The sequence below is a fragment of the Danio rerio genome, chromosome 13 (genome assembly GCF_052040795.2).
Source record: "Danio rerio strain M-AB ecotype USA chromosome 13, GRCz13ab, whole genome shotgun sequence".
Taxonomy (NCBI): Eukaryota; Metazoa; Chordata; class Actinopteri; order Cypriniformes; family Danionidae; genus Danio; species Danio rerio.
Window position 1 is genome coordinate 23,146,725 of NC_141033.1, and position 23,465 is coordinate 23,170,189.

Genomic DNA, 23,465 nt, shown 5'->3' on the forward strand with positions numbered 1-23,465 from the left:
TGCTGCAGAAATGAGGAGGTTTAATAAACGTGCACAACTGTCGTGCAGTGAGAGGTTTGCGTATTTAATAAACTGCAACAGTTTGCGTTCATTGAACATTAAGATTGATTAAAAAATCCATATGAAACAGTCCCTTAAAAATCACATCTCGATCTCTGTTTCGGGCTTTGGCACGTTTTGCACTCACACTACAAGCGTACCGCGCCAAAGCCCAAGTGAACTGCGCTCAGGCATACCTCCTCCAACCAGGCCAGGGCCGGCCAAGTGAACCGTGCTTGAGCCCGATTTAGCGCACTCACACTTCTCAAACAATCTGGGAAACGGGCCTGGGCACGGTACGTATGGCATAGTGTGAGTGGACCCTAACTCTGACCACACTTTGTTATCATAATTAATTTATCTGTTTGCTGCAAAATAGAACTGAATTTAGAAATAGTTTTGAAACAAATCAAAAATAGGCTAATAGATGTCTTCAGTGGAGTGCGTACAACACTGTTTCCTAATTCACAAAAGTAAAGGAGTAAAGAGTAAAAGTAAAATAAAGAGAAAATAAAGAGGCAGAATGGAGGAGGCTCGTTCTTCAGTGCAGATGGTGTGTTTAAATGCTTTCTCGCTAGTAAAGTATTTAAGTTTTCCACTTACAAAGTCCACAAACGCTCTATGGCACAATTGACTCTTAAAAGGAATGGAAGATGAGACTCTGATTGGTTTGATGCACGTAATGCTCAAAGCACACTCATAACTCATTAAGAGAATAAGCACAGCCCTGTTAGACTATGCGCTGGGGCGCAGAGTGTTTTTTCCATCCTTAAAATAGCAAAAGTGGATTCGGACATGCCCTTAATGATTTTGCGCCATGTGCTTTAGACTTTATGCCTAGACCGTTAAAACAGAGCCCTCACTTTTTTAAACCAAAAAAATCTAATCCATACATTTAATCCAGAGTTTTCTTTTAAAAACGTCCTGCCATTGTTTGCATGCAATGAATCTTGTTCAAGGCTGTGAAGGATCCACTGTTGTGTCCTTCATTACCTGGGAAACAAAAAACGCAAGTGGAGGCTGCATTTGAAGGAGCCTTCAAATTTTTTTGGAATGAGACAGCCTTCATTGCGCCACAATGACGCAGCACCCTTTGAATTCTTCTTCAGAGGATGAAGCCTCTGAAATGAGACAAATTCTCTCTCTCTCTTTCTCTCTCTTTGTAACTTGGATATCATTTTTTCACTGTTTGATATTAAAGTAAATACATTTAAGGATAATGGTGGAGCTCAAAAATTCTACTAATATTTTGCAACTTTTTTAAACCATTACTCGTATTTCAGGAAGAAATTTTAATCATTTAAATTATTATTTAATTTAAATGAATGATTAAATAAGTAAGACCAATTATAATTTCATGTGTAAGTATATATTTTTGCATATAATGTAACTTTTTTGTATGTTTATGTCTTGCGTATGGTATGAGTTTATGTAGACAAGCAACAAATTATTTATTTATATATATATATATATATATATATATATATATATATATATATATATATATATATATATATATATATATATATATATATATGTGTGTGTGTGTGTGTGTGTGTGTGTGTGTGTGTGTGTGTGTGTGTGTGTGTGTGTGTGTGTATGTGTGTGCGTGCATATTTCATGTAATACACATACTACAGGTGATTTGTTTAATTTGTGGCATTCATATATAGTGTGAATTGATGTAGATGGCCTAAGGCTTGAACAATAACTCCAGAGGAACGTTCTGCTTTCTCACATTGGTAATTACAGTATTTTGTGACTTGGAGATTGTTTTACCACTGTAGAACAGTGATAGGAGATAAATAAGAAAAAAGAGATGAGGAACAAGTCCTTGGGCAAACCTGAGTGTGTGTCTGCAAACAATTTTTGGCTTTTGAAAGAGCTTCTGATTATTTTGCAATTACTCCTCACCTTGAGCCAAAGAATCTTCTACATCGCCAGGGATCGGTCCTTCTCTGATGTCCAATAAGGCAGTCTTTGCCTGCAGTGTCTGTTTATAAGTTGACGCCTGCTCCTTCTGCGTGTCCTTAAATGCTCCCTGCCAATTAGAGCGGAGCTTCCATTTTCAGCTGAACTTCACACAGCGCTCTTCAGTATACATTAAAAGATGGATTTGATAAAGGAAAGTATGGAAGCATATAATTATAAGGTAATGCTGACTTTTTTTCTTAAATGACTTTTTTTCCTTCACAACCTTTCATAGTTCTAAGGAAAAAGTAAGGATTAAGACATGTACATGCAGAATTTCCAGAAATACAGAAAATATGATTTGGAGAAAAAAGACAGAATTACAAGATAAAAAAAACAACAACTTATAATTCAGATTCTCTGCCTTGCAGTTTTGAGTTTATCACATATATTTTTTTCATCTTATTGTTGTCATAGGCATACTCAGAATTCTGATTTTATATATGTTTCAGTTCTGACAACAACTTTCAGTTCAATTTATTATCATTTTTATTGCCTTGTGATTTATTTCCTTGAATTCTAAGTGAAAGACTGAGCTGTGAAATTGCTCATACCATGGCCAATTTGCTATTTAAGTGTCAGAATTTACAAGTGCAATGTATGCTTCTCTAGAGAGGAAATCTGTTCATGCATGAGGTTAAAGTGCATGTACAGACCCTACAGACATGCTAAATTACAATGTTATACTTTCACTTTCAATATTTGTCATCTTTGTGAGCTGCTGTACGTTCCTGTGGTTGTAATAAGCAATGTGTGCACCCGCTTTATAGGAGATTATTACTAACCACTCAAAATATTGAAGCTGATTTCAGATGGTCATTGGTGCAGTGTATTTTAATTGCCTCAAAATAGCATGTGTTAACAATGTGCCTCAAAATAGCTTGTTTTCAGAGCAGATAAATGGGTGCAAATGCATTTGCTATTTCAACAACATTTTGCTGGATGTGAAAATGATAAACTGTGTAAGGCTGAAACTCTTGATGCTTTCACACTTTGTTCAATTGCCTGGACCGAACCCAAGTTTGATTGTCCCTTCTTGCCACTTTCTCGGCTGGTTTGTGTTCACGCTAGAGCTTGCGTTAACTGAATATTTTCTGTCATTAATGGATTTTTTTCAGCAGTGACGGAAAAAACTGAAGGTGATCCGTCATTTTGACAGATTATGCTGAAGGTCATCTATTGTAATTTGTAGCTAACTGTAATTCCCACTCTTCTCCAGCTGATGGCGATTGCCCTTGTTTTGTCTCCTCTTTGTCACCGCTGTGTCATTCATTCATTCATTTTCTTGTCGGCTTAGTCCCTTTATTAATCCGGGGTCGCCACAGCGGAATGAACCGTCAACTTATCCAGCAAGTTTTTACGCAGCGGATGCCCTTCCAGCCGCAACCCATCTCTGGGAAACATCCACACACAGTCATTCACACACACACACACACACACACTACGGACAATTTAGCCTATCCAATTCACCTGTACTGCATGTCTTTGGACTGTGGGGGAAACCGGAACACCCGGAGGAAACCCATGCGAACACGGGGAGAACATACAAACTCCACACAGAAATGTCAACAGACTCAGCCGAGGGTCGAACCAGTGACCTTCTTGCTGCAAGGCGAACGTGCTTCCACTGCGCCACCGTGTCGCCTGTTTTTTAAATTGCAGATTAATATTCTTAATTTATTCGAATTCTGATGTTTTTGATGTTTTAGTGAACTTTGATTTCAAATCTCACAATTCATTTATTCATTCATTTTCTTTTCAGCTCAGTCCCTTTATTAATCTCACTATTTTATTAGTGTGATTATTTTTTTAACCAGAATTTAGAATTGTGACTTTGTTTCTGACAATCCCTTTTTTAACTTCCCCATACATGCCCGTTCATTTGAGCTGAATTTAAACAAACAAATTAAATGATCAATTACTAAATTTATTTTTTTGTTTGTTTAAATTCAACACATATAAATTGTTTGCCACAATTTTGCAGAAATCATTTTTTCAGTGTACATCTGACCTTTTCTTGTTATAATTTAGAATTTACATCTTGTAATTCTACTTCTTACAATTGTTTATTCATTGGCTTTCTCACAATTTCTTCTAAAAGTTTAATTTCGTTATTGTAGGAATAAGTCACAATGGGTTATATGCACACAGACTTTTAATTTCAGCCAGCCCCAAGGCTTCCAGTGAATTATCATCCCATATAAAATCCCCTAAATAATCCCCTAAATTCTTTAAAAAGAAAAAGAACAGCCATCTTCACTGCCTGGCTGAGATATGATATAAAGTACGTATCAGAGCAAACAGGCAGCACTGCATTCAGTTATATTTTTCAATGCCATGTCTTTGGAAATTAATTTTTTCATAGTATTTTCAATAGAATTTGTTCACTAGCCTGCTGCTAGTGTCGGCGCCTGTGCCTAAACGGTCTTTAGCCTCTTTTGACGCTTTAACAATCAAATGGATTATTAAGTCTATTTAACTGACTGTGTTGTATTTACATTACAACTGTGATGCTGTAAAAATAACCTTATGAAATTAAAAATAGTCACATAAACCTTTCATCAGAAGTTCATCATTAGCTTAAAAACGCTAGCTCTGCATATAGACCATTGCGTTTATATTTGTACAGTGTGTGTGTGTGTGTGTGTGTGTGTGTGTGTGTGTGTGTGTGTGTGTGTGTGTGTGTGTGTGTGTGTGTGTGTGTGTGTGTGTGTGCCTGCGTGCGTTCTGTGTATTCTATGACAATATTATCTATAAGCTGTTAAAAGAAAAATGCACATTGTGTAAAATGATTTTTACTGTGTAGGAATAGCACAGGTCAGAAAAAAAAATATTTTAAAAGATCTCTTGAAAGCATTGTGGCACAAAATAATATCGTAAACAGTTTTTTAACAATTCATTCTTTTCTGCACTGTTCCTGCTATTGCAGAATAAATTAAGTGTTTCATCAGCTTGCAGTGTACATAAAGAAATCATGACTGGGGGGAAAGTGATACTAACAAGGCTTTAAGTCAACAGCTTTTAGCCTAAACAAAATTAACTCAGTGACAGAGATGTAACAGTCTGCTGCAGGCACAGAGAAAACAAACATCTAGAGAGCCAGTACTACTGTTTTATAAATAACTGCACTCATTCATACCACATATACTTCTAAATAATTCGGATGCACTTTAAATGATAGATACGGATAGGGGAGCAGTGGTCAAATGACTGAAATATTTAACTTAAATTTTTTTATTGTATATATATATGTATATATATATATACAGTTGAAGTCAGAATTATTAACCCCCCTTTGAATTTTTCTTTCTTTTTTAAATATTTACTAAATTATGTTTAACAGAGCAAGGGAATTTTCACAGTATGTCTAATAATGTTTTTTCTTCTAGAGAAAGTCTTATTTGTTTTATTTCGGCTAGAATGAAAGCAGTTTTAAATTTTTTAAAAAGCATTTTAGGGACAAAATTATTAGCCCCTTCAAGCAAATTTTTTTTCAGATAGTCTACAGAACAAACCATTGTTATACAATAACTTGCCTAATTACCCTAACCTGCCTAGTTAACCTAATTAACCTAGTTAAGCCTTTAAATGTCACTTTAAGCTGTATAGAAGTGTCTTGAAAAAGATCTAGTAAAATAATATTTACTGTCATCATGGCAAAAATAAAATCAATCAGTTATTAGAAATGAGTAACTAAAACTATTATGTTTAGAAATGTGTGGAAGAAATCTTCTCTCCATTAAATAGAAATTGGGGAAAAAAAATAAACAGGAGGGTGAATAATTCAGGGGGGCTAATAATTCTGACTTCAACTGTATATATATATATATATATATATATCATTTTGTTTATTTATTTATTTATTTATTTATTTTTGTAAAGACTTTTTTTCTGTCATTTCAGTCATGCTTGCAGGTTTTCTTTATATGTCCTGGCCTACAATTTCCCATGCAAGTTGCAGGAAAAAACAACATTGAACTTTATGAATTCATTGATTAATTCAAACAACAAAAAAAAATCTGTTAAAAATAGTGCTACTTGGAGTGCAGTGAAATGGACTGGCAGCAGAAATTATTAGAACACAAACATTTTCACAAGCTAAAATGATATTATTGAGTTACCTTATCTGTTTTGAGTTAGTATGAAATAATAATAATAATTCCTTACTTTTCGGGGGGAATCTTCTCATCCACCACTAGTATGCAGCATCCACCTAGATGATGCGGCGGCAACCATAATGCTCCAGACTGCACACCACACACCAGATGATTGGAGGAGAGGAGACAGAGTGATGAAGCCAATTATGATATGGGGATGGTTAGGAATCCATAATGGAGTGAGGCCAGTGGGCCAGGGTTAAACCCCCACTTTTCATCTTGGGACAAGATCTTGGGGCATCCAAAGGATGGTTCTCACTGAGCAGAATGGAGTTCCCATCAATATACTGGGACAATAAGAACCACACAGACCATAGGTTGACCTTCTGCTGGCCTTACTAACACCACTTTCCGCAGCAACCTACCTTGCCCATGTGGTCTCCCATCCAGGTACTGACCAAGCACAGCCCTGCTAAGCTTCAGTAGGCAACCATGTTTGAGTTGCATAAAGCTAGCTGCCAGCTATATCAATTTACATTTACAAACATTATTTTGCTATTAATTGTGATACTACTTACTCTTACTTATTGAAGTTAATATTTAGCCGCACCATCGTGGTGTTTTGCAACATCCATTTTTTTACGAGGTGTGCTGCTAGCCCAACACTCAACCCCCAACCTGGAGGACCAGGACATACACTATAGACAATAATGCTCATCCAATTCACTTATAGCATATGTCTTTGGACTTATGGGGGAAACTGGAGCACCTGGAGGAAACCCATGCCAATATGGGGAGAACAAGCCAACTCCACACAAAAATGCCAGCTGACCCAGCCAGGGCTTGAACCAATGAATTTATATTTTATTTTATTTGTATCAATTACAGTTGTATGTTTTTGTACATGTTTATCTGTTATCTTGTGTCTGTATTTATTTAATTAACTATCATTTTAACAACTGGTAAGTTAAAATAAAATGCAATAATATAAATGTGCACAAAAACATCTGAAAAAATAATAATAATAATGACACAACATGTCCTCCGTAAGATCAGTGAAAATGATATTGTGCCTGGATCAAGTAAATTCCATTGAGAGCCATATCAAATAATTCACATTATCTCTCTGTAGCATCTCAAAATTTCAGTAAGGATGGCCGCTCAGTGGGAAACATCATCCATATGTGAGGGTTTTGATAAATGATAATGATAGGGGCAGGTGAATAATGCATGACAATGGGAGTCCTGCAGTCTCCGTCAAGCTCACGGTAAAAGCTGTTTAATTGTGTTAATGTGACACTCCCACACACACACACACACACACATGCACACACAGACAAACACACACATAGAGAGAAGCATTTTACTCTTAAACACTGACTTCATCCTTCTTTCCACTCTTGGGTTTCAATCGCACTCTTTCTGTCTTTCTGCTGCGCCGTGTTGAATGATCGCTTAGATCAGATTGCACAAACCCGCTCCAAGCTTTTCCGAGTATATTACTTTCATTCTTTTTGGGACTTCTTCCTCTCTGGGCTGTCCGAAGGCATGTGCATTAAAAGAGTATTGGTGACAGCTTTTAGTGGTGAGGTTCATTTAACACTGGAGGATTTTAAATCATGCCACAGAGTTTATGCAGTCTCAGTTCCAGCCATTAGACACCTTCCCTTTTGTCCCTCATTTCTCATCTGTCCTCAGTGTGTCTCGTCCACTCTTCCCTGAGGTTTTCCCAAACGTTATGATCCATTTCCTCGCAATTCTCCTCCAGAACTTCGCTGACTGTGGATTACCCTCAGGGCCAGTTAGACTGAGAGATCTTGATAGATGAGCTTACAGATCACCAACATCTTCCTGCATCAGCGGATCACTGAATGGCTGAATTTGGAAATTAAGGACTGACTCTGACTCTGTTTAATGCACTCAAAAATATTAATATTTGCTGCTTGTACAAACTACTTATTTTAAATAAGCTGAAATAATACAATTCTTAAAATTTTTTTTGTTTGTTTTGTTTTTGGACAGATTATTTTATGTTCAATCAACTTTTTTCATTTTTTATTTTTATTTTTTTCAGTTCTTAAATATTAAGTTCTTAAATCTTAATCGATTTGTGTTGGGAAGACATGAATGAATTGTGTGAAACCCAGAATTTTTTTTACAGTATTAGGCCACATAGTAAACTTGCCAGTGTACATTTTTTTCTGGTGTATCTATGAGTCGCACCAGCCAAGTGCCCAGGTAACTCTTTCAAAATTGTTGACTATATACACCTCTGCAGTGTAAACTAATTTTACACTTGTAAAAATACACACAACATTAAACATTGTAAACACCTGTAGGTCAATATGTCCAGTGTACATATAACTCCAGAGGTATTAAATTACACACACTCTCATGAATAATGTACGCGAGCTGTCACTGGGCTGGTACCTTTTTAAAAGATACACATTTGTACTTACACGTACCTCAAAAGTATATATTAGTACCCAAACATTTTTGAAAAAAACACTTTTGTACTTTTTAACGTACCAATATGTAACCTTGAGGTATTAATATGGCCCTAAAGGTACAACTTTGAACTTTTTGAAAAGGTATCCAAGAGACAGCTCACAGAACTTTTATTTCTGAGAGTATACGAGTCCAAACAGCCCAGTGTATAAATTACACTTTAAAAAGTGTTAAATATATACACTAAAACAAATTAAATAATTTTACACAAGAGAGCAAAAACTGAATACTAGATTAAACCCTGCAGGCACAGGATGTCATCATGACGTTATATTGATGTTGTACCCCAACGTTGTGGGGACTTTGGATTTTGTTTGGAAATGAAAATCAGGTTGACGTCAGAGCTCAACGTCAGGCCGACGTCAATGTCCAATGTCTAACCTAAAACCAACCCAAAATCAATTAAATATCAACGCCTAACCATGTTACACCTTGACAATGTGTGAACGTTGCCACTATGACATTTATCAGACGTTGGGTTTTGGTCACTTTCCAACACAACCTAAAATCAACCAAATATCAACATAATTTGACGTCATTATTAGACATCAAAATAGCGTTGTCCTTAGGCGCTGGCTAGACATTGAATTTTGTTCATCTGACGTCATGACCTAAATTTAACCTAATATTAACATGTTGTGCCTGCTGCTCTATCACCATTGCCAGCTTATATTTAGCATAAATTTATTTTTTAAAAGTTAACACTTCCCCACATGAAATTCACAAAGAAAAGTGTATCTGAATGTTTTAACACCCTGGAATAATATTAATATAAAATGTCAACAAACTCTTTTCTGTTGCCTTACTAAAATGAGTTTATGCATTTGATTTAACCCACACTAGCGTTAAATACAGTATATGTAAACTTGGATTTTAACACTATGACACTACAGGGGCTTACCCCAGAAATTCAACACCTCACAATTTGCTGAGCATATATACATGTACATGGGTATTTTTTATAAACAGGGTTTTCCCTGATTTCATTTTCAATCAAAATCTCCATCTGCATAAAGCACACTGTGATTCATGTTAAGGGCACACCAAACCAACAGAGGGCAATAATGACACTTTTATGTTGGATTCACTCCAAATGGGGAATCAAGCATTTGCACAAGTAAATTGCATACAAATCAATGCAACAATAGCAGATTGCCATCCTGCCGATAAATTACAATTTACAAATTTTGTTTGCTTGTTTACTTAGTTTGCTTGTTTAAAATTAAATCTAATACTATTTAAGTGCATAATAACATACTCACATAATTGCATTTAAATATTTTCAATTAGTTTGGCTTGCAATAGCAGAAAACAGACCATTCATTTAATAAAATGTGCCAACTTATAACAAATTGTAAATTTAAAATGTCTGCAAACAAATATTGTATAGCATGCTGCTAAGTGGAACCAAAGTCCCTTTAAGGCAAGTCATTTGAATGGAGTGCTTACAGGAGCATTCAGTTTGAATGGAGAAACATCAAATTTTCCAAAACTGTTTGCCAAGCATATGAGGTATTTACATCAGACACGGCAAGCGCAGATAAATCGCACTATTCGCTTGTAAATAGAAGCATGAACATTATCAGTTTACTCACTTCATTTGCGTGTCAAATCCAATTCATGTGCTGAGCAATAGATGTAGACTCGCGCCATTGGCAGGGCTTCTGTCTGCCCGGTGACTGTAGCTCCTTTGCGAAATGGCTAACATGGATTTTATTGAGAGAAAAGCTGTGTTTATGTGCTTTATGAAGGCTGAAAAGCAGCGTTGATTTGTTTGGAGCAGAGTCTGAGTCCACTAGATACTTTCAGAGGTGCACCCAGATCTGTGAGCTCATAAACTCCTCCAGATACTTAACCTGGATGACAGAAGCTTTCAGTGGTGCTTCTGACTGAGCCAAGCCCAGTTTGATGATCTGTTGTCAGTGTCGGCAGGAGGATTTCCCCCGGGACACTAATAACAGGCACTATGTCATAATTATGCCCCTAAAAGAGCAAGCTCCTGATTGGTTAATGCAGTGCAAATATCCGCTGATGTTTAGATTTTCAAACTCAAACAATTGTGTGAAACACGCAATCTGCGTGTCAATCTCACAAAACGCTCGCGCCGCTTCATTCGCACGAATCGGGTCTTTCGCGAGGATTGCGCCGCAGGATGTTTATTCTAAACATGTAAATCACTCGAGCTTAACACTTTTTCTGCGTCTGGTGTGAGCGCAGCATTATGATTACATTTCATATTTATGGTCACCAATAAAATTAGACACCAACTCTCTAAGTTGAATTCCTAAACATTCTGAACACAAAGTTTGCATTTTTTTCAGGTTGTCCAAGCTAACGCGCATGTGCAATCGAAGGACATACGTTTTTTGTAGTAATTCTGAAGTAACTCCCAACTTGGTCTTGATGGCAAATCTCCTCCCAAAATAACAGTGACCTCTTTGTTTACAAGTTTGTGGGTGTTACAGTACTTGCTGTCTAAGGATGTATCTTTGACAGGACTAAGTGTACCCCATATTCGTTTCATACAGATTGCAAAATCAGAGAACATTTGTTGTTGTGTAGTTGGTTTGCTTAAAAGTAGAAATTTCAAGCTTTATGTGGATTTATTTCTTATGTCTGAGAAACAAGTATCTGCTGAGATTCTAGTGCATTTGCTGACCGCAGAGTGTTTATAACAACTTCAGAGACTGTCGTAAAAACACACGTTTGGACTGAGCACTCCCCTGGAGAATTGTTTGTTTATAGCAGTTGAGGATTGACTCTTTTACTAGAATATGAGGATGCATTTGCCATATTGCCTGTTAAACTTGTCCACATTTAAAACAATACATTGACATTCAGTCTTTGATGAAAGTGAAATATTGTGGTTTTAGAGGGGAGACTTTTGCCCTGGAGGTCCTGAAAATAACTTTAATAACAACAAACATGAAATTAATGCATTTTAAAGTTTGATATTTGAAAAATAGAGCACAAGAATGTGCCATCCTTACTAATCCCTATTGCTTCTTGCTCACATGATTTTATTTAGATGTGGTCTTTCATCAGCAGAAGAACAAATAACCCTTTGTGTTTTCTGCATAAATTTATAATAACTGATGACAATAACCTGACAGAAACCATCTGTTGCTCTTTTACCTGAAACAGGTGCATGATGACAGGCCTTGGTTAATGTAGAGGAATATACTACAGATATCATTTCAGTAACAAATAAATTGAAGCTCACTTGCCAAGGAGAGCAGTCTTGCCTCAAATAAATATGAATTAGGAAGCTCAAATAAGGTCAAATAATGAATATTTTAGAGCACAGTTCATGTAAGGGGATGCTTCACATTTTGGTCTTTGAACTCCAAATGCTGGTACTGTGCCTTGCTCTAACTGTGACTTTTACTATAGGATGAGCTTATTTTACTTGGTAATCGATGTTAAGCAACAAATACAGTATGATCGAACATAAATTGAGTCTACTATTGTGACTCAGCTGCTGGGCATATGATAATTTATTATGTTGCGAAGTTTAAATCATGACCAATTCAGTTTGGTCTGAATCTGCAATTAAATTTGAGGATATGGAGATTCAATATTTTTAAGCAATTTAGCCTACATGTACAAGTATAAATTAATTATTCTGAAGTATGAAAGAGAAATCGGGTTAATGGGGAAGGAAGGAATCAGACTTAAATTGCTTTATAACCTGTTGTTTGTTATTAGATTCAGCATTAGTAACTTGTTCTGATTGGATCATTTGAATCAGTTAATCTTTAACTGCATTGTAAAACCCAAAAATTTAGGGTAACTCACATTTGAGAAAACCAATTGCAACAAACCATTTAAGTTCAAAAACTAATCTTAATGAGTACTGTAAACGTAATCCATTCAAGTAAATGAAGCAATTTGACCACAGTAAAACCAAATAAATTAACAGAACTCAAACCAGGGGCGATGCAGTGGTGCAGTAGGTAGTGCTGTCGCCTCACAGCAAGAAGGTCGCTGGTTCGAGCCTCGGCTGGGTCAGTTGGTGTTTCTGTTACGAAGTTGGCATGTTCTCCCTGCGTTTACGTGGGTTTCCTCCAGGTGCTCTGGTCTCCCCCACAGTCCAAAGACTGAATTGGGTAGTCTAAAATTGTCCGTAGTGTATAAATGGTATTGAGTGTGTGGATGTTTCCCAGAGATGGGTTGCGGCTGGAAGGGCATCCGCTGCATTAAAACCTGCTGAATAAGTTGGCGGTTCATTCCGCTGTGGCGACCCTGGATTAATAAAGAGACTAAGCCAAAAAGAAAATAAATGAATGAACTCAAACCAGCTGAGTACTGTAAAACCCAATAAGTTAAGGGAACTCAAACCGTTTGAGACAACCGATTGCTACAAACCATTTGAGTTAAAAAACTAATCTATATGAATACTGTGAATTTACTCCATTTAAGTTGAAGTAATGAGGTATTTAATTAACTCATTACCTTCAACACTGAGTTCAAAACTCTTTTCAAATGAGTAGAAATAACTCAGTAAATTTTGAGTTAACTACACTCATTTCATTTAATAAAGTTGACTGTTGGGTTTTACAGTGTGGGGACTTGCTCAGACTGACTAGATGGTCTGAATTGCTAAATTGTTTACTGGAGACCCTGACCAGATCATTTTAAGCATTACATTACTAACTGGAGACTCACTTTGCCTGATTTCAACCATGTATTGTTAATTTCAGAAACAGTGAACTGTTCACTGGAAAGTCAATAAGGTTAAATGATGAATGTTTTAGAGGGGAGTTCATGTAAGGCCACATGTGAGCATCACATTTTGACTTATTTTAAAACTTCTAAATCTTGGCACTGTGCATTACTAACTTGAATTGAACTCAAACCATTCTGACCCACCTGCAGGGGATTTGATGAATTTTGATGTTGCAGAACTTCACATCACAACTGCTTCAGTTTGGTCTGAAACTGCAATGAAACTTGGGGATGTAGCCTAAGAAATTCAGTATTTCTGAGCACTTTAGTTTACGTGTACAAGTATAAATAAATTATTATAAAAAACAAATTGGGTTGATGGGGAAGAAGGGAATCAGACTTAAATTGTTTACAAGAATTGAAATTTTACATGATTTATGATGCAGATTCAGCATTAGTAACTTGTTCTGATAGGATCATTTGAATAATTGTTTAACTGGAGACTCGCTCTGACTGAATCATCTATATCAGTGGTTCTCAAACTTTTTTCATCAAGTACCACCTCAGAAGAAAAATGTCTTTCCAAGTACCATCAAAAATGAGCAGTACTGAAATACAGTAGCGTAGTAGGCCCAGTAAAGCAGCTACAACTCTGCGCAGTTAAAAAAAAAAAAAAAAAAAACATGGCAAATTTCCTCAGAAATATAAGCTATATGTCATATATGGCATATTATAAACATCATTTTTGATAAATTTTTAAATGTGTGTAACATGTACTTGACATATTTCATTCTTCTGCGTACCACTAGAAGGAAGCCAGTGTCCCTCTAGTGGTACATGTACCACAGTTTGAGAACCAAACTGATCTATATCATGTATTGCTAACTTTAGAAACAGTTTATTGTTTACTGGAAACTTAAATAAGGTTACATAGTGAATATTTTAGAGGAGAGTTCATGCAAGGGCATGATGTTTGAGCTTCTCATTTTGGCTTATAAAACTTCTAAATCCTGGCACTGTGCATTACTAACTGGAATTGAACCTGGTTCATCCTGACCCACCTGCAGGGGATTTGATCATTTGTGATGTTGCAAGAGTTCAACTAACAACCAGTTCAGTTTGGTCTGAAACTGTACAAAGAACCTTGGGGATATAGTCTTTTGAGATGTATATTTCTAAGGACTTGTGTACAAATGTAAATGAAAGATTTTATTTATTTATTTATTTATTTATTTATTTATTTATTTATTTATTTATTTATTTATTTATTTATTTTATTTATTTGTTTGTTTGTTTGTTTGTTTTTTCTGAAGAAAGAAATTGGTTTGAGAGTAAAGGCAGGAATCAGACTTAAACTAATTCTGAGTATTAATGATGCAGCTTTTTCTGAATTTAGCATTAGTAACTTGTTCTTTCCACAACATTTGAATCAGGTTAAATTGATACTTGTTCTGGTTGGAAAGTCTGATTTAGTTAATCGTCAACTGGAGATTCACTCTCACTTGATCATTTGAATATTTCAATTGTTAACTGGAGACTAGCTATGACTGGATCGTCTGAATCAGCGAATCGTTAACTGGAGACTCACTCTGATCAGATCATTTAAATCATTAACTTAAGTGGAGATTTGCTTTTAATAGACCATCTGGATCATATTTTGTTAGTAATATAATTAGTGACTTGTTTACTGGAAGTCAAGTAAGGTTAAATATTAAATGTTTCATAGCAAAGTTCATGTAAGGGCATGATGAGCTTCACATTTTGGGTTTTAAACTTCTAAATCCTGGCACTGTGTAGAGGTCTGCATTTCCGCGGCTGTTCTGTGGGAGCCGGACCCGACCAGTTTTCTTGCGGTGCAGGAATAAATTTCCATGTGTGTGTGTGAATGAGAGAGCGTGCTTGCATCCACCGTGGTGCTCTGTGTTTGTGTGTTGCTTGTAATAGGCTGATTGGACTATAACATCTGTTACAATCGGCTCAAAATTGTAACATTAGAGAGACAATTCAGACAAGGTAAAATGAAAAGAGAAATGATTTATTAACAAAAAATTAACAAAAGTTTTTAAAGCATTCAAAGTCAGCATGAATGGAAGTCAGAAATGAAAAGCATGTGTAATGAAACGTGCGGATGTAGCCTAAATATTTCTGAGCACCTTAGTGTACAAATATAAATGAATGATTCTAAAGTTTTAAGACTCTTTTAGACTTTTAGGTTTAAAAGACAAGGATGGAATCGGACTTAAATTTATATCAGCTTTATGTGAGTATTATTGATGCCGATTTTTCTGAATTCAGCATTAGTGACTTGTTCTTTCCAGGGGTGCATTTCCGAAAACCATCGTTAGCCAACTAAGGTCGCAAGTTGTGTCGTTACAAACATAGTTTGTTGACTTGGTTGTTCCCAAATCCATTGTTTTCGCAAACTGCATCGCAAACTTCTATGCTTGCAACTTCATCCCTGGAGTAGTAGTTAAAAACATTGTTCCTGGCTGTGTTTTAATCCCACTTACCCCATTATCCCCTATTCATTTAGAACATTCTAACATTTAAACTTGGAATTAAGTTTTTTTAAAAAGCATTAAACTCATCTCTTTTAGGTGTAATTTGCTTTCAAAGCATTTTTACAGTTCAGTTTTAGTGATCTTCATGTTTACAATTGCACTCCCTTCACAGTGCACTTTGAAAACATTGATGCCATTTGGAACACAGTCTTGGCTCATGGCGAAAGCTATAGGTGACCTAATATTTAAAAGCGGAGTATATGTTACATCTCCAAAGCTTGTGAAAACAAACAACAAAAACAGAGTACATGTTAATGCTTTTATTTTATAGTAGGTTATTTTTTTAATAGTTAATATCTGTAGCCTACTGTATAACATGGGCCTGTTGGTTAGCACATTTCTGCAGTGGTTTACTACTGTCAAATTGTAAAAGTAGACTTTTCAAAAAAAACAAAAAAACAAACAAACAATAACTCGCTTTAATAATAATAATAATAATAATAATAATAATAATCATCATCATCATCAGGTAGTGTATCGCAGTAGGTAGTGCTGTCGCCTCACAGCAAGAAGGTCGCTGGGTCGCTGGTTCGAACCTCGGCTCAGTTGGCGTTTCTGTGTGGAGTATGCATGTTCTCCCTGTGTTCGTGTGGGTTTCCTCTGGGTGCTCCGGTTTCCCCCACAGTCCAAAGACATGCGGTACAGGTGAATTGGGTAGGCTAAATTGTCCGTAGTGTGTGTGAATGTGTGTGTGGATGTTTCCCAGACATGGGTTGCGGCTGGAAGGGCATCCCCTGCATTAAAACTTGCTGGATGAGTTGGTGGTTCATTCTGCTGTGACGACCCCGGATTAATAAAGGGACTAAGCCGACAAGAAAATGTATGAATGTATGAATCATCATCAATATTAAAAAAATTATTATTAAAGTATGATTTTTTTCATTTCCTAATAAATACAAAAAATAAATTGTATTTCTTAATGAATCGTCTTATTGTAATGTATGTATGTAATTATTTACATATTTATATATGATATTAGAATACGTGTTAGCTTTAAAAAGATTTAATGTTTGAGAATAGAGTATGTAATGTTCTCAATAATATTTGTAAAGGAAACATAGGCCCTATATGTGCCATTTACATATATTTCAATTAATATGGAAAATGACTGCTTGTTTTTACCAAAACTAAAATTGGATTTTTTTTATGCATGTGCTTGTAAAACAATTAGAAACAAAAAGAAATTGTGGAGTTCTTCTCTAAAGAAGTTTTTACTCCATCCCATTTAGAGCATCATTATGGGCGTTTTACGTTATGACTACTGTGGTTCAAACGATGGATCTGCATAAGAGAAAGTACGGGTTTGGGGAAACACTCGTTACTACATCGTTCTTTTCCCAGCGATGCATCGTACTATGTCGTTGTTTGGGAAACTCACCCCTGATTTGAATCATTAACTTGATACTTGCTGACTGGATCTTCTGAATCAGTGTATCATTAACTAGAGACTCACTCTGACCAGATAATTTGAATTAGTAACGTGTTAACCAGAGATTTGCTTTGACTGGATTATCTGTATCATAACCTGTTAGTATCAGTGACTTGTTTACTGGTAACTCAAATAAGGTTAAATAATAAATGTTTTATAGCAGAGTCCATGTAAGGGCATGATGAGCTTCACATTTTGGCTTTTAAAACTTCTACATTTCGGCACTCGGCATTACTAACTGGAAATGAATTGATCATTCTGACCCACCTGCAGGGGATTTGATGATGTGTGATGTTCCAAAAGTTCACATCACAACTGGTTCAGTTTGGTCTGAAACTTTGCAATGAAACTTGAGAATGAAGCTTAAGAATATCATGGTACTTTATAGACTACTTTTTAATACTCTTAAGAATGAGAAATAAAAGAGAGTTTTGGTTGAGGGGGAAGGAGGGCAGACACCCTTAAATTGTTATCTACAACCTTTAAATTTTTATGTGAGTGTTTATGAGCCAGATTTTCTGTGATCTGCCCGAAATAAAAAGACAATAGGAAGTGTTTGTCATTTCCCATATATTTGTCTAAACGTAGTTCTTACTTGAATAGTCCTCCTAGTTTTTTTTTTTTTTTTTTTTTTTAACAAAAAGTTGTTTATGGGGACATTTGGTCCCCACAAGGACAGTTTAACCAGATAATTATGAAATTGTTTGGATCAGTTCCAGAAAATGTTTGTCTAAAAGTGTAATAATTGTGAGGGCTATAGAAAAATCAGGGATAGAAAATATGATATGTTCAGTATAAGGGCAATAGAAACCTAAGGAAATCCCCACAATTTAAATAAGTTAAATGTGTATGTGTGCACGTGTTTATATGTGTGAAATCGTATATGTGTGTGTGTGTTTTCACTCTTGTTTAGGTCTTGTCTTGGGGGTGGCTTTGTGACCTTGGGAAATTTGAGCATCTCTTGGTGCTGCGTACGGAGAATTGAAAATGTCAGAGTCATTCTCTCTCCACCTTGATAAGCCTCTATTAAAAATTGTTCCTGGAATCACCAGCAAGCAGAAAAAAGGCAGCCTGAAGATTGAAGGAGACTGCACAAGTGAAGGCCCTGAGAGTGTAAGTAGCAATTTCCCTGTCAGTGCCAGAGTTATTTGATTTTGAGGCCAACAATACAGGATTCATGTATACAGATTGACTTGATGTTCTTGAGTCGAGCTGAAGGTTACCTGCAAAGCGTTTGTCTGATTTACACAGCTCTCCAGGCCACAGTCCGGGACCCTGCCGTCCATATGTCTGGGTCTGCTTGGAGAAGAGAATAAAGACACAGAGCCTTATTAGCATTGCTCTCGGGGCTGGCAGGTGTTTGGTGCAGATGGGCCAGTGAACAGAATCTTCCTCTTCCACAGCCATTCGCTTCTGACTAAACCTGTCCAGGGGCCTCCTGACCTCTGACTGCACACTGTGAGTCCCTTTCTTCATTTAAATGTACAGGGGGCTTTGTGTCAGGCACGGTGTGATCTTCATTGGGTTTATAGTCTGTGATAAATGTCAGATGGTGTGACTGATGTCTCTTGTGTGTATGTGTGTATGTGTGTTAATTTCCATTATGTTTTTTTTTTTTTTTTTTTTTTACAGATTCTTCTGCACTAATTTAACAAAAAAAAAAAAAAAAAAACACCTGAGCATCACATGAGCTTCACATTGTTTATTGTTGTTGTTTAGACTTTATTAATCCCAAAGGGAAATTCACGTTACAGTGAACCTCTCCATATTATAAATAAAATAAACGACAGTGATGTCGCTTTATAGCGAGAAGGTCACTGGTTCGAGCCAATTATATGTATAAAATTACACTCATACTGCACACCTTACTTTCAAACAATGAGTAAACACTAGTCCATATCTGCAGTATAAATGCTGTTACAATTCAGCATAATTCATCTAGTATGACTTTGGTTGTACAATCTGATCACTGTTGGTAAAAATGACTTTCTGTATCGTTCCCTGTAACAACGGGGCTGAATTAAACTTGAGCTTGGACTGCATCAAAAAAGGGGCTGACAATCGCGGTTCATCAAACTGACAAATTTGTCTACGTTAAAATAACATTTGGCTACAGCCATATCACCCTGCAGGCCAAATCCGGTTACTCACTAAAGCTAAGCATCCCTGCTGGGAGCTGGATGGGAGACCATATGGGAAAATTAGGTTGCTGATGTTAGTGAGGCCAGCAGGGGGTGCTCAACCTGTTGTCTGTGTGAGTCCTAATGCCCCAGTAAAGTGAAGGGGATACTATACTGTCAGTGGCACTGTGTTTCGGATGAGACATTAAAATTGATGTCCTGACTCTCTGTGGTCATTAAAAATCCCATGCCACTTCTCTGGAATGTCCAGACTCTGTCCTGAAGGGTCGGTGTCCTGCAAAGGTTAGTTCTAACCGCAATCAGACACAGCTGGCCTAGCTCATCAGGCTCTTGCTGGGCAGTCTAGAAACATCCTTGTAGGTTTATTGAAGCAAGTTAGAGCTAAAATCTGCAGGAAACCGGCTCTTCAGGACAGAGTTTGGACACCCCTTTCGAAACGGTTCTATTACTGTCTCTCCACTCCAACTATAGCTGGCGTGTGGTGAGCACACTGGTGCTGTTGTCCTGTGGCTGCTGTCGCATCATCCATGTGGATGCTGGTGTGGAGAGACTCCCCTCATGATAGTGAATCGCTTTGGGTGAATGGCCAAACACAATAAATGCGCTATATAAATACACATTTACTTACACTTACTTATCAGGGGGGGCAACTGTTTTGGTTAGTTTGAGTAATATATGTTCAATCTTTTTACATCTAGTTTTTTAATAAAACAGATTTAAGTTTTCAGTGTTTTGAGGGAATGGCGAGGCAGTGGCGCAGTAGGTAGTGCTGTCGCCTCACAGCAAGAAGTTGGCTGGTTCGAACCTCGGTTCAGTTGACGTTTCGGTGTGGAGTTTGCATGTTCTCCCTGTCTTCGCGTGGGATTCCTCCGGGTGCTCCGGTTTCCCCCACAGTCCAAAGACACGTGGTACAGGTGAATTGGGTAGGCTAAATTGTCCATAGTGTATGTGTGTGTGAATGTGTGTGTGTGGATGTTTCCCAGAGATGGGTTGCGGCTGGAAGGGCATCCGCTGCGTAAAAACTTGCTGGATAAGTTGGCAGTTCATTCCGCTGTGGCGACCCCGGATTAATAAAGGGATAAAGCCGACAAGAAAATGAATGAATGAATGTTTTGAAGGATATTTAATGTATCCTGACCTACAGTATCCTTTGATTTGCTATTTCAGACGTTACTGTAGGTCAATCTATACAAACTGCATCTAATTTAGACTTTAGTTTTAGCTTATATGTAGATACAAACACATACAGTATTTTAAGAAAAAACTGTCTTGTGAACACTAAAGAAGTATATCTGTACTCTGATCTGCTAGTTTAATTCTTTTTCTCACATAGACTAATTGGCTTGATTATGCATTCACAGTGTCATAAACCATTATGGGGTGGTCAAATGTATATTTATGTTATCTATAATTTTAATTATTAACCTCATTATTTAAAACACATATAAGAGTAAACTATTTCTTGGTATCCAAAGGCTGACACTCTCATACAACCAATCTTTTTTTGACATCCTTTAGGGGGAATCAAGCAGTAATTAGGGGTCAATCCTCCCTAAACGCCCCTGTAATTCACACCCTGTTATGTGTGTGCATGAGTGTTAGTGTATATTTTAAGTGAATTCTATGTACATATTATTATATGTGTATGTATGTAAGGATATGTGTTACCCTGTTTTTTTTTCTTTTCTTTTTTTCTGTTCTATTGTAAGAATGGGATTTAACAACAGCGGCTCAAACTGCAGTTTTGCGGATTGACAAATAAGTATGTACATTTCTAGTCAAAACATCCTTCTGCAATCTCATACCAAAAATAGAAATAAAGGCACCATTAATAGCTAAAAATGTGGGAGAGCATTGCTATTATGTGAATATAGTGTATTGCAAATTTATCAAAATTATTCACAAATACATGAAAATAAAATGATTTAATGACAATAACTTATGATGGTTAAAACTTAATTAGTTACAAAATACCGCCAACTTATCCAGCATATGTTTTAACACAGCCGATGCCCTTCCAGCTGCAACCCATCACTGGGAAACATACACAATCTGTCAGGGTTCTGCCACTTTGGTCTTGTAAATTCTTGTTTTGGTGGCAGAGCTCTGACACTACTCCATGTCTGGTCCTGTTTCTTTCTCTGTGTGCGCGCGCGCCGTCGTGGGTGTACGCAGAGTGTGCGCGCTGCCACTTGATGTGGCCGCGCACGCTCTGCGTCCCTCAGACGCGCACGCTCTTGTACTAGTGTTTGTGTTTGTTCTGTCAGCAGCGCGCTGCTTTATTCTCGGCGCCTCCGTCTAGTTGGTTTCAGTTTTGGTTGGCGCTGAGATGAAGCATGTGCGTTGCTTAAGTGTGGGCGCACGGTAAGGTGTTTATCTATCGTGTGCTCGTGTCTTGCGTCTCTTGTCAAAGCACGTGGCTCGGTGTTTACATTGTGGTCACGTGCTTTTGTCGTGTGCTTCAGTGTTGTGTTTGTTGTCATGAACATGCAGTTAATGAGTTCTCTCATTGGCTGCATGTTCTTGTTGTGTTATGTGAGCGCATGGCTTGTATTGTCTCTCTGTGTCATGCGCTCTCCCGTCTATTGTCTTGTCCCACCCTCCTTGTTAACCCATTATTAGTTAATTGTGTTCACCTGTTTGTGTGTTAATTTTCTACAGTTTATATACCCCTCACTTTTGCTGTCCTGTGTCAGTTCGTCATCACATTTCGTCGTTTGAAGTCTAGTCCTGTTGTGTTTCCAGTCCTCATCCTTGCCAGTCTGCCCAGTCCTGCTTGTATGTGTATGTATTTGTTTTGTTAATGTTTTCCCCCTCGGGGTAGTTTATTTTGCATTTTATTTTATTTTTATTATTTAATAAAATCCCATTTCCCTGCATTTGAGTCCTCGCTCCTTTTTCCCTTTTCCCCACCACAACCGTGACAGTACGAACTGACCAAAAAGAGGACCAAAAAGAGGCCAGAGTCTCACAGGCAGAACCATCGCCCCTTTGGCATCTACGCCGAAGATCTTCTTGAGGCAGTCCGGGGGCTTGGGTTCAGTGAGACCACCCTCATCCACATCTTTCTGGCTGGATTGGATGAGCCATTCGATTGGGAGGAGCTGGGTGATATCGGGACATGGACGTATTGGGAGGTGGTGGACTATTCCTGTCTGAGGATGGAGAGGGAGATCCTGGAGGGGGAATGGACCCCTCTCACCACCACCACCAGCACCATCTCCTGGTCCATGTCCAGCCCCCAAGGGTTAACCCGCACCCAAAAGCGGAGGCGGAAGAGAAAGGCCTCTTCTGCGAGGGTTGCTCCAGCCCCTGAGCGCCCTCCAGTGTCGGCTCCAGCCCCTGAGCGCCCTCCAGTGTCGGCTCCAGCCCCTGAGCGCCCTCCAGTGTCGGCTCCAGCCCCTGAGCGCCCTCCAGTGTCGGCTCCAGCCCCTGAGCGCCCTCCAGTGTCGGCTCCAGCCCCTGAGCGCCCTCCAGTGTCGGCTCCAGCCCCTGAGCGCCCTCCAGTGTCGGCTCCAGCCCCTGAGCGCCCTCCAGTGTCGGCTCCAGCCCCTGAGCACCGCTCAGTGCCGGTCCCAGTCCGGCTTCTTGCCCTGCCGGCACCACCCAGACGTCTTGCCCTGCCGGCCCCAGCCCTGCTCCTTGCCCTGCCGGCCCCAACCAGACGTCTTGCCCTGCCGGCCCCAGCTCGGCTCCTTTCCCTGCCGGCACCTACCAGACGTCTAGCCCCGCCGGCCCCAGCCCTGCTCCTTGCCCTGCCGGCCCCAACCAGACGTCTAGCCCTGCCGGTCCCAGCCCGGCTCCTTGCCCTGCCGGCCCCCCACAGACCTCTGGTCTTGTTTCCCCTCATAGACCCTCCCTGGGTCGTCCCTCCTGCTCCTCCCTGGTGTTCCTTTCCTCCACCCTGGACGGACCCTCCGGCTCCACCCTGGTTCCCTGCTAGGGCTCCCGACCCGCTGGACCCACCCTGGACAGTTCCTCCGGTCCCACCCTGGACTGATCCTCCCTTGTCTTGCCCTCCCATCCCTCCCTTGTTTGTCGTTTTGGGTCT

The 23,465-nt window shown here is 38.4% G+C and overlaps 1 protein-coding gene across 3 annotated transcripts in view; it reads left to right on the forward strand.

Annotated features, from left to right (window-relative positions):
* The window catches only part of ccdc172 (coiled-coil domain containing 172), a 321,472-nt gene that overhangs the window by 286,056 nt on the left and 11,951 nt on the right, over positions 1–23,465 (forward strand). For all 3 annotated transcript variants that reach the window (XR_015505476.1, XR_015505477.2, XR_015505450.2), the window contains 2 exons: positions 18,187–18,386; positions 18,525–18,731. The gene's annotated coding sequence lies outside the window, so the exon portion shown is untranslated. The remainder of the gene's footprint in view (positions 1–18,186; positions 18,387–18,524; positions 18,732–23,465) is intronic.